The sequence below is a fragment of the Eumetopias jubatus genome, unplaced genomic scaffold (assembly GCF_037043125.1).
Source record: "Eumetopias jubatus isolate StellerSeaLion01/CBP00866 unplaced genomic scaffold, mEumJub1_p1.0 scaffold_9, whole genome shotgun sequence".
Lineage (NCBI taxonomy): Eukaryota > Metazoa > Chordata > Mammalia > Carnivora > Otariidae > Eumetopias > Eumetopias jubatus.
In genome coordinates, this window is record NW_028274815.1 from 80669321 (window position 1) to 80684110 (window position 14790).

Sequence of the window (14790 nt, forward strand, 5' to 3'; positions counted from 1 at the left end):
GAGAGCTGCAGCGCCCCCCTGCGCCGGACGCACGGAACTTCGGGCTCGGCTTCCAACCGCCGCAGGATTCCCGGGCGGGGTCCTCACTCCGGGAAGCCCCCGCCGCCTCACGCCCGCCTTGAGAAGTCCAGGCTCCCCGGAAAGCAGATTCCACTCGCACGCTGCACGTCCTGCAGCCGCCGTGCGCAGAGCCCTCACCGCGTGCCAGGTCCGGGGATGGGCTCGTTTCCTGTTGGATGGCACGGATTCTGCAGCCAGACGGTGGTGGGCGTTCAAATCCCGAATCAACACACTCCCCTAGTCACCAGATTTGTGACCCTGCCAAGTCACTTAACCCGTCTGTGCCTCAGTTTCTTTATTAGAAAAACAAGCAAACCACAGTATCTAGCTCAGAGGGGTGATGGATGGGACAATTAAATGAGTTCACCTCTGCAGAGGCTTGGAACAGTGCGTGGCATGGAGCAGGCGTTATATTTTTGTAACAGACAAAGGTAGAGATTGTTACCATTTTATAGAGGAGTAAACAGTGAAGGTAAGATTAGCACCGAGTCAATCTGATGCCAAAGCCGATTCCCTTGCTCTGTAAGGACAAGGACCGTCTTAACACTTTGCTCAGACAGGAATGCATTGCTGCCAGTTCATCTGAAAGCAAAATCAAATGTTTACCTATCAACCAAAGTAAAAGGGCGCAGACACCCAGAGACAAAGTAGCTGGGATGGACGAGGCAGAGAACTGCATGAATGTACCACCGTTTTAAAGCATTCTCTTACTGGTGGAAATTTGGGCTGTTCCCAATAGTACAGTTTTATAGATAGCAACATAATTCTAAGTCATTTACACTTTTGAACCTCTGCTTATGGTATTCCTTTATCTGCTGGTAAGGAGACATATTCTGCTCTAGATTTCCTATCTAAAATCAAATAGTCCTACTTCTAATTTATTATGGATCAAAGTAACAAGAGCTAGCACCAGACTTTTTGTAGACATTTGGGCAAATGTTCCATTGTGCAATAACCAGAAGAGAGGTTGTCCACCCTGCCCTCCATCTACCTCCTTCTTTTTCCTTCTCTTCAAAGCCATTTTTCTTTAAAAAGTCTAGTCTCCTCAGTGCACATCAAGCTGGCCTCTTCCCATCTCACCCCAGACACCTTTCCCAGGATGCCCTCTTTCTATTGATAGTCTCAAGGGGAGATCTGGTATTCTCCCAGCGATCTCATCCGCTCCCGTGGCTCTGCCATCCTTACATACTGCTGACTTGCCATCTCCCTCCCACGCCCCCAGAATGATGTGTGCCACAGTCTTGCAGAGGCGGTATAACAAGTCGTTAAAAAAATGGACTGTCTCAAATGACTTCAAATGAATCCACATCCTGTTCTATCACCTACTGGCTGTGTCTGCAAAATAAGGACAGTTGCATCTATCCCTGCGGCCTAGGAGGAGCACAGAGCAGACCCGCCAGAGATGCACAGCGGCTTGCTCTTCACGTGCTCTGCAGGGAGCTGGGCAAGCCAGGCGGCTGACTCCTTCCGCCAAGGCTCTTGCTCTTGACGGTGAGGGGTTAGGTCTTCCTTTGAGGCTCTGGTGAAGGTGGACGTTTTCCTCCGCCAGCCCCAGCACACAATGTGAAGAAGAAATGCCGGATTCTTACTGTTCATTGCCAGCAGGAAAAAGTCTAAGCTCCTTAATCCAGTGTGTGGGTCCCCTGTAGCCTGGTCCCTGCCTGTATGTCTGTCCCTGTCTGTCCCCACTGCATCTCCCTCCCAGACTCTGCTGCAGCCATACCAGCCTCTTTGTGGTGCTATAGTCAGTGAGCACCCGCATTTGCACCAGGTAGATAATACAATTAACATTTTGATCCATTTGTATCCCCATTCTTTATCTCTCTGTTCATTCATCAAGCTACATGATAACAATTCAAAAATATTTTGATTAAGAGATAGGACATATGCATCAAATGCAGAAAATACATGTGTACAATTTAAAGAATCACTAAAAAGAAAATCTGTTAAAATCACTCAGTGAGGAAATATTACCGTGACCATTACCAGCTCCCCAGAAGCTCTCCATCTGCCCCTCTCCCCAAATCACAATCCCCTGCCTCCTCTCCTGGAGGTAATTACTATCTTGACATTTGTGATACATATTTCTTTGCTTTTCTTTACAGTTTGACTTCCTATATATGCATCCCTCCATGCTATAGATTCATCTTACCTATTCTGAACTTTATATAAATGAAATCATACTTGATGTATTTTTTTTGTGTCAAAATTCTGTTTGTGGGAATCATACTTGTTTTGTTGTTTGTGGCTATATCTGGCTGTATAGTATTTCATTGTGTAGCTATAGGACCATTTATTCAAGTATTCTCAGTAGATGTTTTAAAAGGTTTTCTTATTCAGATAGGGTGAGGCCAGCAGATCAAGAGATGACTGCCATGGCAAGGGTCATTTATTCTACTCATAGATCCCAAGAAAAGGGATCTTTGACCAATGGGGACAGGAGCCAAAGGATAAATATTCCCCATTTCCAGGTCACAGGTGGGCAACTCACTTTACACAGTTTCTCAGAGGGTGTCCAGCAGGATTGCGCCCCAGTTGCTCACAGTGCTAACAACTCAATGACACCCCCTTCGAATGGCTTTCCTTCCTCCCTGGTCTAATCATTCTAGTGTGCCCCTCCTGTTCTTCAGGAGTACATCCCAAGATAAACTACCCGAGTGCCAAGTCCTTGTCTAGACCCAAGCTAAGGCGCTGGTACACACATTCAGGAGTTTCTCTGGAGTATATACCTTGTTGGAGGATTCCTGCTTGTGCGCTCTAAGTATGCTTAATTTTATTATGTAATGTCAAACTGATTTCCAAAGTGATCGTACCAGTTTCCATTGCTGCTATCACTGTATGAGGGTTTCTACGGCTCCACAGTCTCACCAACACAGATTATTGTTAGATTTTCTGGGTTTTGTCTCCTCCCCCCCGGCTGCTGGATAAGTAATGGTAGAGTAATTTTTATTTTATTTTTATTTTTATTTTTTTAAGATTTTATTTATTTATTTGACAGAGAGAGACACAGCGAGAGAGGGAACACAAGCAGGGGGAGTGGGAGAGGGAGAAGCAGGCTCCCTGCTGAGCAGGGAGCCCAACGCAGGGCTCGATCCCAGGACCCCGGGATCATGACCGGAGTGGAAGGCAGGCGCTTAACGACTGAGCCACCCAGGCGCCCTGAGTAAATTTTATTCTAATGACTAATGTGGTTGGTTGATCACCTTTTCATCCTTTTTTGGCCAATTGGATATCCTTCTTTGTGAAATGCCTTTTAATGTCTTTTGTCCATTTTTATTGGGTGCCTGTGCGTTTGTTGTTGTTGTTGTTGTTGTTGTTTTGTACTGATTTGTAAGACTTAATTTTATTTTCTGTATTCCAGTCTTTTGGTGTTGAAAAGTGCCAGAGCTTGTCTTTGGGTAGTTGTTAATGCTAATATTTTTACCTATCAACTTCACGGGGCTAAGGGAGGCCCAGACAACTATGAAACATCATTTTTGGGTGTGCCTGTGAGGGTGTTTCAGGAAGACATTAGTATTTGAGTTAGTAGATGAGGAAAGAAAATGGGTCTCACCAACAGGGGTGGCATCACTCAGTCCTTGAGGGTCTGAATAGAGCTGAGACACCTGTCTTCTCCTGCCCTTGGACATCAGCACTCCTGCTTCCCAAGTTTTCAGTTTCAGGCTGGGATTGACTCCGTTGACACCCCTGGTTCTCAGAGCTTTGGGTTTGGACCTGGGCTACACCGCTGGTTTTCCTGGGCCTACAGCTTGCAAATGGCAGATCTTGGGCTTCTCAGTCTCCATAATCACATGAGCTAATCCATGTTGTTCTATGTGTCAGTAGTGTTTTCCTGTTTATTGGTGACTAATATTCCCTTGTGTGGACATAGCACATTTGTTTATTCATTCAACAATTGATGGATACTTGTGCTGTTTCCTTTTTTTTTTTTTTTGCCATTATGCATAAAGCTGCTAATAACATTTGCATCCAAGTCTATGTGGGGACATATGTTTTCATTTTTCTTGAGTAAATACTTAAGAACAGGATTGCTGGGTTGTATGGTAATTATAGGTTTACCTTTATAATAAATTGTCAAGCTTTTTTCCCCAAAGTGTCTATGCCAGTTTGCATTCCCACTGACAACACATGGCAGTTCCTGTTGCTCTACAGCCTTGGCAACACTTGGTATTGAGTGGCTTTTAATTTTAACCATTCTACTGCATATGTAGGGATGTTTCACTGCAGTTTTAATTTACATTTCTCCAGTGATATTAATATTGGGCAGCTTTAAAAAAATAAAAAAATAAATAAAACTGAGCAAATCTCATGAAGAAGTTAAGCCATTATGTCCAACTGCTCAATAAAAATATGTATTCTCACCAAAAAAAAAAATTGGACAGATTTTTATGTGCTTACTTACTTTTTGTCTACAGTGAACTTTTGTCTTTGGTGAACTCTTTACTCATTTAAAAATCTGGTTGTGTCTTCCTATTGTTGAGTTGTGAGAGTTATTTTATATATTCTCCATACCAGTCCTTTGCCAGGTATGTGTTTTGCCAATATTTTCTCCCAGTTGCATTTCATTTTCTCCCTGAATTTCCATTTTCTTACCAGTGTCTTTTGAAGAACAAATATTTATAATTTTGATGACATCTAGTTTATCAATTTTTTTCTTTCATGGTTTGTGCTTTCTGTATCATTTCTAAGAAATCTTTGCCTGACCTAAGCCAATGAAAAATATCTTTGATGTTTTATTCTAGAAGCTTAATAGTTTTATCTCTTACATTTAAGTCTATAATCCATTTAAAGACATTTTCTGTATATGGGTGAAGTTCATTTTGTCCCTGCACAGATCAAATTGATCCACCACTCTTTGTTAAAAAGACTATCCCTTCTCCTGACTTACATGTTATTATTGTTTTAATGCTGTATTTCTCTTAATACAATGAGACATTGTTATTAGTCTTTTATTCAGTCCACACTTATTTATTTTTAAAGATTTTATTTATTTGAGAGAGAGAGAGAGAGAAAATTTGAACAGGGGAAAGGGGCAGAGGGAGAGAATCTCAAGCAGATTCCCCACTCAGCAGGGAGCCGGACTTGGGGCTTAATCTCAAGACCCTGAGATCACGACCTGAGCTGAAATGAAGAGTTGGACACTTAACTGACTGAACCACCCAGGCACCCCTAGCCCATATTTATTTAGATTTAGCTACATATTCTCCAATTTCCTCACTCTTCATCTTTTCTTGTATCTCAGATCTTCTGTGATCATTTTCTTTCTTACTGAAGTATATCCTTTAGAATTCCCTTTAATGAGGGTCTATTAGTGGCAAACTCTCTTTTGTTTGTCTGAAGTTTACTTCTCTTTCACTCACAGAAAATATTCCCTCTGAGTATAGAATTCTAGCAGTAGCAATGTCTTCAACACACAGAAGTTATCGTTCCACTTTTGGTTTCCATGTTGCTGCTGAGAAGTCAGATTTCAGCCTCAAGGCCGCTCCTTTGAAGATGATGGCTCTTTTTTTTTTTTTTTTTTTTTTTTGGCTGCTTCAGTGTCTTTATTAGCACTGGGCAGAGTGGTCAGGGCAGGGAGCATTGACTTAGGTGTGCATGTGGAGTCCCAGGACAGCGGCCGTCCCCTCGGGCACCTGGCCAGGCTGGTCACCAGCTCAGCACACCAGGGCAGTACTTGTCGATGAGGCCGTGGTCGTAGGGCCGCAGTGCGTCCACATCTGGCAGTTCGGGACTCTTGGTGTAGAGGTCAAATTTGTTAAACTCCTGCACGCAGGGAAGCATGGCCAAGTCCTGCTCACTGCACAGCTGCCGGTAGTCGCCACCCGTGTACCAACGGTAGAAGGAGTGGAATCGGACCATGTAGAAGGCCTCTGGGGGAAGAGAGAATTTGTTGAACTTCATCATCTGGTACATGTACTCGTCATGGCCCCAGGACATGAGGACGTTCTCCAGGCCGCGGTGAGGCTGGTACATGCCGAGCTCCGTGCTGTATCCAGGATCCTGGAGGTCCGGGTTGTCCTGGAAGGTGGAGTCACAGAAAACCACAGAGGCCTGGGGACGGCAGTCAACTGGGAAGGTGTCTCCAACGACCGCCCACTGGGGCTCCCCTCTCAGAACCAGGACCTTCCCCAGGTCATGCAGCAGCCCCACGAGATGGAACCAGTCCTTGTCAGGGTGGGCTTTCCGGATGCCCTCAGGGGTCTGGAAGGCATGGAAGGAATTGGGGAAGTCCCCATCTGGGTCCGACTCGTCCACCAGCCTGTCCAGCATGTCCACAGCTTCCAAGACGGTCATTTTCTTGTAGGAGAAGCCCCCAAACTGGGTGTGCTTTTTCCTGACGAAGTCCATGGTCTGCTGCGTGTGCATAAGCTTGTACGTGGCAAAGACATGGTCCAGGAGTGGGCCAGATGTGTAGTTGCAGAAGCTGCCCTTGTCTTTGGCCACCTCTGGGTCCACATCAGGCCAGTAGACCAGGGAAGGGTCTGGGCCCACAGCCATCTTCATCTTCATCTTGAGGGAGTAAAGTTGGCAGGTGGGGGAGAGTCCCACGGGCTGTGTGCCCCTGATTAGGACCCGGAGGCCGAGGCCGGAGTGAGTGTGCTGCCCGAAGATGATGGCTCTTTATTCCTCCCGTGGCTTTAAAATTCTTCTCTATGTCTTTGGTATGCGTCTAGGTGTGGGTTTCTTCCTTCCTCCTTTCTTTCCTTCCTTCTTTCATTAGCAACGTCTTAGACCTCTCTGGTCTCCAGCCTGTCTTTGATGTCTGTGTCTATCTTTGTGCTACGCCTTCGAGAATTTATTGTTGTGGACAGAAGCTTTGTGTCCACCCCCCCACCCACAGTTCATATGTTTGGGGTTTGCCAGATTTGGGGTTAAGGCCTCTAAGGAAATAATTAAAGTTAAGTGAAGTAAAGGTGGGCTCTGATCGGATAGAATTAATGCCCTAAGAAGGACACCAAAGAACTCTCTTTATTCCTGTGTATGCAGCACCAAGTAAAAGCCATGTGATGGCATAATGAGAAGGTGGCCATATACAAGCCAGGAAGAGAGCTCTTACCAGAAACTGAATCAGCTGGAGCCTTGATCTTGGATTTCCCAGGCTCCAGAACTGCAAGAGAAGAAATTTCTGTTCTTTAAGCCACCCAGCCTGTGGTGCTTTGTTATGGCAGCCCAAGCACAGGAATACAATGAATATACTGAAATGGGTTTGTCCCTTATCCTATTGATGGATATTAGTCTTGTTACCAGCTATTGTCTACTATAAATAAAGCTTCTATAAGTACCCTTGTACAAGTCTTTTTGTGAATATAGGTTTTCTTTCTTTTGGGTAAATACCTAGGAATAAAATTGCTGGCTGATAGAGTAGGTATATGTTTATACAACACTGTGTTATGGGCTGAATGTTTGTGGGACTCCCCCTTCGTATGTTGAAGCTTTACCCCTCATTGTGATGGTATTTAGAGATGGGGTCTTTGGGCGGTAATTAGGGTTAGATTAGGTCATAAGGGTGAGGCCCTGTGTTGGGATTAACAGCCTTATAAGAAGAGGAAGAGAGAGTGTTCTTCCACCCACCTTCCTGCCCCACTGTGTCTATGCACCAAGGAAAGCTGTGTAAGGACCACAGCAAGAAGAGAGATAGTTGAAACCAGGGAGAGAGCTCTCACCAGGAATCAAGTCATATGGCATCTTGATCTTGCACTCCTAACCTCCAGAATTGTGAGAAAATGTTTGTGGTTTAAGCCACCCAGTTTATGATATTTTGTTATGATAGCCCAAGCAGACAGAAACACTGTCAAACTGTTTTCTAATATGATTTTTACCATCTTACAGTCCCGTAAGCAGTGTGTGACTACCACATGAGGTCTCTAAATGATGCATGCGGTCATAGCACTTAGCCAGAAGGAGCTATTTTGAATTGGAACTCAGTTACTTGGCTTACTAACATTTTCCAGAGATTTTAGTTTTGTTTACTGTAAGCAATCCAGAACCATCTGGTATTTGCTGCTATCGCAAAGGACTCTCCCACTAGCAAATACTCTCAGGTTTGGTTGCACGAGACTGGCCATCGGTATCTTTACAAGAAGATATGACTAGTAATGGAAGAGAACGGGTTGCAGATCTACTGCTCATCCTTACTTCCCACTCACAAATACTTTGTCAAGAATAATGAGAGGCATGTGGTCAGAGGTAACAAAGCAAGGTTTAAGGTTCGGGGCTGGGAATGTACAAGACGCGCCTGGGATGCTTTCGCCTGGGATGCCTCCTCCAGTCAGAAAAGAAACAGAGCTAGAAAAGATTAATAGGTCATGTCAGAAAAACACAGGAGGCAACTCGAAAGGTCTTCCACTGGGAAGAGATGGAATAATTTAAGCATCAAAAAGAATAACGGTGGAAGGAAGTTATTTTAAAAACTAAACATACATTTATTTACTGTACTCCCTGGCAATTGTTCTCCTGGGCATTTTCCCCAGAGAACTAAAACCGTGTGTCTCCCACAAAAACCTATATACATCAGTGTTCATAGCAACTTTATTTGTAACAGCCCCAAAATGGCAGCAACCCAAATGTTCCTCAATATGTGAATGGCTAAACAAATGGGTATACCTACACCATGGAATACTACTCAGCAATAAAAACTGATACATGCAACAACTTGGGGGGATCTTATAAACATTATGTTGAGTGAAAAAAAAGTCCCAGACTCAAAAGGTCACACATTGTATGATTTCATTTATGTAACATTCTCAAAATGACAAAGTTATAGGGTTGGGAAACAGACTAGTGGTTGCTAAGGGTTAGTGATGGTACATGGGGGTAGATGTGTAACTATAAGGGGGTAGCATGAGGGAGCTCTTTGTGATGGTGGAAGAGTTCTGCATCTTGATTGTGGTGGTGGTTACACAAATCCACATGTGACAAAATGTCATAGAACTCTACACACAAGCACCAATGTTCAATTCCTGCTTTTGATGTTGTACAATAATCCTGTAAGATATAAGTATAGGTAATGGGTACACTGGTCTTTTGAGTTAATAATGATTAAAAACAAAAACAAAAACAAAAGACAAATCCTCAATAGTCATCACTGGAAACTACCAGGGCATCTGATTTATTCTATTTTTTTCTAAAGCAAAAATAATCTAAGCATTTATCCTGCCTTTCCTCTTATATTTCAATTATATTTCAAGGTAACCAAACTGTTGATGAGGGAAAGATTTTCTTTCTAGAAAAATTCTAGCTAATACAGCTAGAAGGAATTAGAAAATTAGAAAAAAAAATCATTTTGCAACCCCTAATGGAGCCATCAATATAGGCAACGATAATCAGTGTATAAAATACTAAGTGAAATTTCGAGTGGAATCTTATAGTGGATACATCTGCCTGGCAACACTTGAGCCCCATGACCAATCTTAATTCTTAATTTCATCAAATGTGGGACAAAGGACAGTCTTAGTCTGTTTGGGCTGCTATAACAAAATAGCATAGACTAGGTGGTTCAAACAACAGACATTTATTTCTCACAGTTCTGGAGGCTGAGAAGTCCAAGATCAAGGTGCTGGCAGGTTTGATGTCTGGTGAGGGCTCTCTTCCTGGCTTGTAGACGGCCACCTCACTGTGTTCTCACATGGCCTTTCCTCTTGTTCTCTTTTTATAAAGGCACTAATCCCATCACGAGGGCCCCACCCTCATGACCTCATCTAATCCTAGCTGCCTCCCAAAGTCCCCACCTTTAAACACTGGGGTCTAGGGCTTCAACATATGAATTTTGGAGGAACACAAACATTCAGCCCATTACAGTGACATCATGTATTTCCTGATGTGATGTAGTAGTGTGTACACAAGTAGGAATTGCACAGGGCTATCTATGAAGTGCTTTAAAAAAATTTGGCCTGACCTACGAAATGGGAGAAGATATGTGCAAATGACATGTCTGATAAATGGTTAGCATCCAAAATCTATAAAGAACTTATCAAATTCAACACCTCAAAAACAAATAATCCAGTTAAAAATGGGCAGAAGACACAAATAGACATTTTTCCAAAGAAGGCATCCAGATGGCTAGCAGATACATGAAAAAGTGCTCATCAGGGAAATACAAATCAAAATTATGATGAGATACCACCTCACACCTGTCAGAATGGCTAAAATTAACAACTCAGGAGACAACAGATGCTAGTGAGGATGTGGGGAAAGGAAAACCGTCTTATACTGTTGATGGGAATGCAAACTGGTACAGCCACTCTGGAAAATAGTATGGAGGTTCCTCAAAAAGTTAAAAATAGAATACCCTATGACTCCGCAACTGCACTACTAGGTATTTACCCAAAGGATACAAAAATACAGATTTGAAGGGGTACATGCACCCTGATGTTTATAGCAGTATTATCAACAATAGCCAAATTATGGAAAGAACCCAAATGTCCATTGACTGATGAATGGATAAAGAAGATGTGGTATATATACACAATGGAAAATTACTTAGCCACCAAAAAGCATGAAATCTTGTCATTTGCAATGATGTGGATGGAGCTCGAGTGTATTATGCTAAATGAAATAAGTCAATCAGAGAAAGACAAATATCATACGAATTCACTCATACGTGGAATTTAAGAAACAAAGCAGATGAACATAGGGGAAGAAAAAAAAGAGAGGAAAGCAAACCATCAAAGAGTCTTAACTATAGAGAACAAACTGAGGGGTGTTGCAGGCGAGGTAGGTGGGAGGATGGGCTAAGTGGGTGATGGGTATTAAGGAGGGCACTTGGGATGAGCACTGGGTGCTCTATGTAAATGATGAATCACTAAATTCTACTCCTGAAACCAATATTACACTATATGTTAACTAACTAGAATTTATTATTTTTTTGTTATTTTCCATAGAACTTTTATTTTTTATTTCTTAATTTAATTTTATTTAAATTCAATTAATTAACATACAGTGTATTATTAGTTTCAGGGGCAGGGGTCAGTGATTCATCAGTTGCATATAACACCCAGTGCTCATTAATCATGTGCCCTCCTCAATGCCCATCACCCAGTTACCCCATCCTCCCCATCTACCTCCTCTACCCTCCAGCAACCCTCAGTTTCCTATTAACTAACTCGAATTTAAATAAAAACTTGAAACAAACAAACACACAAAAATTTTGGCTTGAGGGGCGCCTGGGTGGCTCAGTCGTTAAGCGTCTGCCTTCGGCTCAGGTCATGGTCCCGGGGTCCTGGGATCGAGCCCCGCATCGGGCTCCCTGCTCGGCGGGAAGACTGCTTCTCCCTCTCCCACTCCCCCTGCTTGTGTTTCCTCTCTCGCTGTCTCTCTCTGTCAAATAAATAAATAAAATCTTTAAAAAAAATTTTTTTTGGCTTGAATCTGCCCAAGCATCTGTTTTAACTTCTAGATAACAGAAAAACAGAATGCAATGGAACAAGTTATATAATTCAGAATGTGGAACACTCCATGGTATGAATAACCCAGTTTCTTCAACAAATAAATGGCCTGAAAAATTATGGGTATATGGTTATAGATATGAAAAGATTTAGGAGACATAAGATGAGGTACAATGTAGGGATCAACTGTTAAAATCTATTATTGAGGTAAGTAGAGAAATCTGGATGTGGGCTAAGTATTAGAAGATATGAAAGAATGTTGTTATATTTATTAGATGTGATAAAGACTTTTTTGCTAGGTAAAACATTCTGTTACAGAGACATCCTGCAGTATTTACTGTTACAATATTTGCAAATCATGTACCTGACAAGGGACTTGTATCCAGAATATCCAAAGAACATCTACAACTCAATAACAAGAAAACAAATAAGCCTATCTAAAAATATGCGAATGGAGTGCCTGGGTGGCTCAGTGTGTTAAGTGTCCAACTCTTGATTTCAGCTCAGGTGATGATCTCAGGATGAGATCCACTCCGCACAGAGTCTGCTTGGATTCTCTCTCTCCCTCTCCCTCTACCCCTTCTGCTGCTCACATGCTCTCTCTCTAAAATAAATAAATACAGGGACGCGTGGATGGCTCAGTTGGTTAAGCGTCTGCCTTCGGCTCAGGTCATGATCCCAGGGTCTTGGGATCGAGCCCCGCATCAGGCTCCCTGCTCAGCTGGGAGCCTGCTTCTCCCTCTCCCTCTACCTGCTGCTCCCCCTGCTTGTGCTCTCTCCCTCTCTCTCTCTCTGTCAAATGAATAAATAAAATGTTAAAAAAATACATAAAATCTTTAAAAATAAATAAATAAATAAATAAGAAAAAATGTGCAAAAGATTTGAATAGACATTTCTCCAAAGAAGATATGCAAATGGCCATAAGCACATGAGAAAATGCTCAACATCGTTAGTCATTAGGGAAATGCAAATCAAAACCACGATGAGATACCACCTCCACCCACTTGGATGCCTATGATCAAAGAGGCAAGTGATAGATATTGGTGAAAATGTGGAACCATTACCCATTCCTGATGGGAATATAAAATGGTGCAGTCACTTTGGAAAACAGTTTGGTTGTTCTTGAAAATGTTAAACATAGAGTTAGCATATGAACCAGCAATTTCATTCGTAGGTATATATACCCAAGATAAATGAAAACGTATGTCCACACAAAAACTTGTACACCAATGTTTGTAGAGGCCTCATTCAAATGGAAATGACATTATTTATGTTTCCATTCAGGGAAAACAACCTAAATATCTATCAAATGATGAATGGATAAATGAAATGTGGTTTATCCATACAATAGAATACCATTTGTCAATAAAAGGAGTGGTTGCTAGGGGCTGGGAGAAAGGGAGAAGAGTGAGTGACAGCTTTCTCCCCCACCTCATACACACAGCAACCTTCTTTGAAACCTCCTGGATGTGGAGCGGGGGTGGGGTGGAGAGGGCAGAGGCGCGTTTACTTCTGACTCACCCTTACCTGGAGTGTATAACCCTTCAGATGTTCCAATTTGTGAGGTCTGCTCTTTGACTCCCTACCCTGGGTGGGTTCTGGTATTCGGCTACTGCTCTCTTCACCCTAAGAGGTCATCAAACCTGAAGTTCAAAGTTATGTAGATTGGAAAAAGTAGACCTAGTGGTTAGCTTATCCCACTAAAGTCCACTTTCTCTTAGACTTTGATCTGGAGATTTTTTTTTTTTTCTTCCTATCTAGTCAGCTTCTTGATGCTTTTAAAAAGATGTTTTCTATTTTTCCCAATACACATAGTAGTTTTCACCTGATAAATTCATTCAAATAAACAAGTTTGCTATATTTCTGAAACCGATAATTGATTTTAAATCCCTTAATAATTTTAAATTCATGGCCATTAATTTCAAGAAGCCGCTGGGGCTGCCTGGTAGTGCTACTCAACAACTCTGATTCATTGTCTCACCCTTCTAGAAGATTCTCACAATTTCTTTTTTCCTACTTTCTTCAGCTCTCTTTTTCAAATTACACCTTCTGAAGGAGACCTTGCTGGCGAACCCTATAAGTAACACCTGCCTCCCCATCACTATCTCCCTTCTTGCATGTTATTTTTCGTATTATACTTAGTAATAGCAATCACTACCTAAGATATCAGACTTCTGTTGATTAGTTAAGTGTTATTCTTCTACCAGGAATATAAACTCCAGAGGAGCAGGAATTTGCCTGTTTAGTTCCAGGATGATCCCCGATGCTTAGAGTACTTGATAAGAGAGTATACATGACAAATATTTAATTTCGGAACACATCGCCATACATTTTAGATCAAATATCTGTGTTTGCAAGATCTGTCTGCTGCCAGAATGTTAGTGGGCTTCCAGTTTAACATCATTGTGGGTGCAATTTTATGTTCCAAGATCTATGTGCTATTTGATGTGCTTCTCTTTTTGCAAGCACCATATTGACACTAGTGATGGGCCCTGGGAAGATTTCTGTTTGTACACGGTCTCATTAGTATTTCTATTTCGGATGACTGTTCCAGAAAATACTATTGTCTCCGTGGCAGATGGCTGAGTGAGGCCAGCTGAGGTGCACGAGGTCCAGCCCAGATCAGCATAACTGTCCAAGCAACCTGAGGACCGGTGACGAACAATACACATAGTATGGCTGTTTTAAGCCATTAAGGATTAGTTTGTCATGCCCAAATTGTGAAGTGATAGATGGTGCAAGCAGAAAACAATCTTTGCCATTCACTCTGTGAATTATTTCTGGCTCTTGGATAAAAACCCAAGTTTGGGGAAGGGGCCAGAGGGAGCTCCTATTTATGCTCATGTTCATGTTCACATCATAGACCAGGTCACTTTCGATCATAAGACCTGTTATGACTTCAAATCCACTTCTTTATGGCATAAGTGACGCTGTCTTGATCTAAGGGTGACTTGGTTTACATTTAGGTGGCCATGTCAAAAGGATGTCCCCAAAGCTGCTGCACTCAGTGCTTATAGATAGAAAACCCTTAATACTAAACATTTGTGAAGACTTACCAAGAGTGTTCCATCTGGGCAAGGCTACTCTTTGGTGATCTAAAGAGCTCTTTGAAGACCTCGGGACATTAGCTCCTGCTGTGGCGAGGCTACTCATTGCTGGGGAGCCTCTTCCCCGCCAACACCAGCCCCTCGGCTCTGCTAGCATGGTGCTCTAGCAACAAGATGCTTTCAATCTGGGCTGGCTGCTGGACATCCGCTCTCGGGTAGCTCAGCCGACTCTTCTGAGAACCAACTGGTGGAAACGTACCCCTCGATTAAATTTGGACTTTCTTTCTTTCATCTCCCCT

General features: G+C 42.5%; 1 pseudogene; it reads right to left on the bottom strand.

Annotated features, from left to right (window-relative positions):
* Positions 1–5706: 5706 nt before the first annotated feature.
* Positions 5707–6564, bottom strand: LOC114209851 (inositol oxygenase pseudogene; annotated as a pseudogene).
* Between the last annotated feature and the right edge of the window lie 8226 nt (positions 6565–14790).